The 5,022-nt window shown below is 33.4% G+C and overlaps 1 pseudogene; it reads right to left on the reverse strand.

The window, feature by feature from the left end:
* Positions 1 to 2,602: 2,602 nt before the first annotated feature.
* Positions 2,603 to 2,691, reverse strand: LOC131860432 (small nucleolar RNA Z102/R77; annotated as a pseudogene).
* Positions 2,692 to 5,022: the final 2,331 nt, after the last annotated feature.

A 5,022-nucleotide genomic window follows, 5' to 3' on the forward strand; every position in this document is an offset into this window, starting at 1 on the left:
CTGAATGCCTCAAACTTTTCTCTCATAAAAGTTACCCACATCATCTTGGAAAAATCATCAGTAAAGATCATAAAATACTTATCACCAAAATAGCTCTTAGTCCTCATAAGACCACAAAGATTAGCATGAACCAAATCAAGAATATTCTTTGAAGAGAAAGACTTACTCTTAAAAGATACAGTGGTCATCTTATCCATCTGATAGACCTTGCATAACACATTATCTAGTTTCACAAGATGGGGCAAACCTCTCACAATACTTGACTTACTAACTTTAATCAAATTATCAAGATTCACATGATAAAATCTCTTGTGCCACAACCATCTATCTTTAATCTTTGCCACCAAAAAATCATTCACATTAGTATTCAGATGAAATAGATTACCTCTAGTCTACTTTCCAATAGAAATCAATTCTCCATTGTTTCTAAGAATCCTCCACACTCCACTTTTGAATTCAAGTAGATATCCCTTATCATTAAGTTGTTCAACACTCAAGAGGTTATGTTTTAGTCCATCAACCCAAAAGACATCATCTGCATTACTCTTCCCATTTAATTAAATTGATCATTTACCTTTAACCATGTAGGGAGAGTTATTACCAAACCTTACAACACCTTCATCAAACTCTTCAAGGGATAAGAACTTACTTTTGTCACCGGTCATGTGGTGTGAGCAACCACTATCTATTATCCATTCATTACTGCTATCAATGTGAGACACCAATGCCTTCTCATTAATCAGATACTCCTTGACAACAACAAACACTATCTCCTCATTGTCATCTTCTTCTAATTCATCATCGGTCACACCTTCATCCATTGCAACATAATAATGTTTCTTGCCTTTTTGCTTTGAATTTCCTAAACTTCTCTTTCTTATTAGTGTTAGGGAAGTTAATAGCCATGTGACCAATTTTACTACAAGAGAAACACTTCAAGGGTAATTTACCTTTATACTTGCCAGTACCTCTAAAGAATCTTTTAGCCAATAATGCCTCCAGTTCCATCAAATGATCTTCTTCATCACCATCACCTCTGCTACTGCCATGACTAGACCTGTAGTCATGATTATGACAAGGGTCTTTTCCTTTCCTCATAGATGTATCAGTTACAGAAGCCTTAAAAGCATATACAGAAGGTTTATAAACTCTATTATCAAAACTGTTTAGCTCAAATGCAATTAACTTTGCAATGAGAGAGTCAATAGTGACTTTATCTTTAGAAATAGATCTTAATTCTTGAATAGCAGAAACTCTGATAGAATATTGCAATAAAAGGTTCTAATAATTTTACTAACAAGAGTATCATCTTCAATCTTACCTCTGACACTCTTTATACCACCTACAACTTCCCTAATCCTTTGACCATATTGTGCTATGTTCTCACCATCAACCATTTTCATATCATCAAATTTGCCTCTTAAGCTTTCTTCCTTTGCCCTTTGTACATGTTCATCTCTTCCATAAATTAATTTTAATTTCTCCCATACCTCATTTGCAGTCTCTAATCCATGAACATCTATATTCTCAGAGTTAGACAAAGTACTTACAATTGCTTCAAGGGCCTGAATGTTTTCTTTTATTTCTTTAAGTTCATCCAATGTCAAGGGGATGGTCATAGGAGCAACATACTTGGTTACCACATAATTCCAATACTGTGAACCCATTCTTTTAATGTAGATCTTCATTCAATCACTCCATATCTGGTAGTTGTCCTTGGTAAACTTGGGACCCTCCTTCTTCATCATCTTTCATAGGATCTTTCCCTCAAGCTATTAGGCTTTCTGTACACAGAGGACCAATGCCCTGATACCAATTGTTAATCTTAGAGGATCTAGTTAATACTGAGAGAGGGAAGGGGGGGTGAATCTGTATTAACAATAATTTGAAATCATAAACTTCGAATCATAAAAATTTCACTAAATTAAACATAGACCAACACTAGAGTGATTTACCAGTACCAGTATTTGCTGATAAACATATGCTAAACTGATATATCAATGTTGCACATTGTGTTCATAACCATGCATAAACTAAAAGTAAAGCATAACATCACATTAAAAACATTCACCACATGAACACCATTATTTTCACGTGGAAACCCAAATAGGGAAAAACCACGGTGGGAATTGGTACCCACAATAATTTTGAACTCTTTCAGAATGCACCCTTTTAGGAGCCTAGCCCAATTAAGAGCTTACAAAGATGCTCTATTAGGAGTCACCCGGTTAAGGGATTTACCTCAACCTTGTTAGGAGCTTTGATCTGTTAGGATCAACCTCGTAAGAGGATTTAGAACTTAGATGTTGAGTCACCCTATTAGGGGATTTACAATGTGAGGTCTGTTAGGACCTACTCGGTTAAGGGATCTTATCTGTTGTAATTGTTAGGGAACAACAATGAATGATCTATGTATAGCACTCAACTGCTTGCTTGATCAGATCCAATTAAGCTCTAATTCTGTAACACTCTGGAAAATCTTCTCACACTTTGGTTCAACTTCACACACTTCTCAAAATCACCGACACAACAAACATCAACTATGTCGACATAAATAACTTTTATAACTAGGTTGGCAACAAAACCCTAAGAATTACAACATAGATCATCACAAATATTTACAACTCATTATAGATCATCATATCGATCATAAAAATCAATTACAAATCAATATCAATCATTGAGTGATCGTAACTCATCACAACAACTCAATCTAATACAAAGTCAAACCCTTAGCACATTCCGCTAAGCACTTTGCATATTCGTAATATCTTGATCGTGCCAAAACATAATACAAAAACTTCACGTGGGTTTTTCCACATCATCACCAACATGTGAACTTGATGTAGATCACCGCCAAACCAAAAATCATTACCGGTTAAGATAATTCTTTACCGGTCCTTAAACCCTAGCAAAAACTCAACATAAATTATAAACACAACTTTCGATTGTCACAACATGATGCAGTTCCGGTCAGATACATGTTACAATGATAAAAAACCATATTCAAAACCACAAAGCCTCAATCATCACCAACCACCAGATATAATCAAAATATTTCCTCGTTTATCGGTTAAGGTCCTACTTCCCAGTTTCTTAATTCTTTACCGGTAAGCTCTTTCTGGTAGACCAAAAAGATTTAGATGACACAATACAACATAAGTAAATATCAGTAGACATGAATTAAAATTATTTGTCATCAATGACAACACAAAAAACTGATCAAAGTCATCCATCATGCAATCTCAATCTCTTCATCACAATGTCATCACAAATAGTCTTTTACCGATTTAGTCATCATTCTCCATCTGCATCTATTATGCCAATCATGCCAACAATCAGTGATTCCCAATTTCAAAAGATACAAAGCCATCTACAATTTCTAATAAATATTGGAATAAAGTAGACAAGAAGATATAAGGAACCATTTGATTATGTCTTGTGGATTTTGTCCTCTTGAACAGTTTAGAAGAGGCTACTACATTCAAGTTATGGAAGAGGATAGGTGAAATCTATCAAAGAGTTTGTGCAAAAAATCATATCTCAAGATACATTTGTCTTCTTTAAAGATAAAGAATGGTGATTCTATTGTAGATCATTCAAATGCTCTCAATTTTTAAGAAATCAAATTACATCAGTAGATGCTAAGATAGAAGATATAAGGATAAGTGTATCTTATTGCTTTGTTTTTTGCTTAAATAATGGGACAATATATAATTATTATCATAAGTGGTGACAGTTCATATTCAAATATGGATAGTCTCATTGCTACACATCCCTTAGATAAATGAGAAGAAATATTGCGAATGTTGGCTTCCAAGATGTCTTACATGTGTAAGGAAGGTTCAAAGAGAAAGGGTGTAAAGGTGACAAAAATAAAGATAAGTCATTTAAGGAAATTCTAAAACCATTGGAAAGAGCATAGTGAAGTATTGTAACTATGGTAAGAGAGGGCATGTGAAGAAGGAATGCAAACAAAATAAAAGAATGTGGATGTCTTGACAAAATTGTCCTCAGGTGATGTTGATTATAATGCTTTGTTTATTTCACCTAACACTATTATTAATGACATTTGTATTATTGATTCAAGTTTCTGCTACCATATAAATCCTCACAAGGAGTGGTTTTGCAAATATTGAGCTTATGATGGAGGAGAATTTTTCCTTGGTGATAATAGCGAAAAGAATATTGTTGGTAAGGAAAAAGGTAAATTTGTGTTTCAATGATGGAAGGTTAAAAAACCTTGATAATGTTTTAGATATAGCAGGACTTGTGATAAACTTACTTTTTGTATCCTAGTTGAATGTTTTAAAATGTATGTGACATTTGAGAAATCTGGTTGTAGTTTTCTAAGAGGGAGTTTTGTGGTTACTATAGTATCTTAGGTAGAGAATTTGTTTAGGCTTAACTAAACTTTTTTTAATTTTTCCAATATGTCTAGCACTAAAAATGCATGTATGTTGTGGCACCATAGATTGGGTAATATAAGTGAAAAATATCTTAGGAAAAATCTAAATAAAACATTGGTTGATGGTATTTTTTATCATTCCATTGGTGGAAATAATTTCTATGAACATTGTGTGCTTGGAAAATAGAATAGATCATGTTTTTATTGGAACTTATAAAGCTAAGTAATCATTAGAGATCATTCATTCATATGCATTTGGACCAATGGATGTTGACACTTTTGGAAAATATTTTTATCATGCTACTTTCATTGATGACGTCTCAAGATAACCTAGATTTATTTTACGCATATAGAATTGAGGTTTTCACTAGTTAAAGGAATTTAAAGTCTTAGTTGAGAAACAAATAGATTATAGGGGTGTTGAGATCTGAAAATAGGAATGAATATTGTTCTAGGAAATTTGATGAGCTTTATAAACATGCATGTATTATTTAATAAAATATTAATGCTTATACTCCCCAACAAAATGGGGTAGTAGAACCAATGAATTGAACCTTAATAGAAAGAGCTAGGAGCATATTGTGTGGTGATAATCTTGATAGATGATTTTGGGT

The sequence above is a fragment of the Cryptomeria japonica genome, chromosome 11, assembly GCF_030272615.1.
Source record: "Cryptomeria japonica chromosome 11, Sugi_1.0, whole genome shotgun sequence".
In the NCBI taxonomy this organism is placed as follows: Eukaryota; Viridiplantae; Streptophyta; class Pinopsida; order Cupressales; family Cupressaceae; genus Cryptomeria; species Cryptomeria japonica.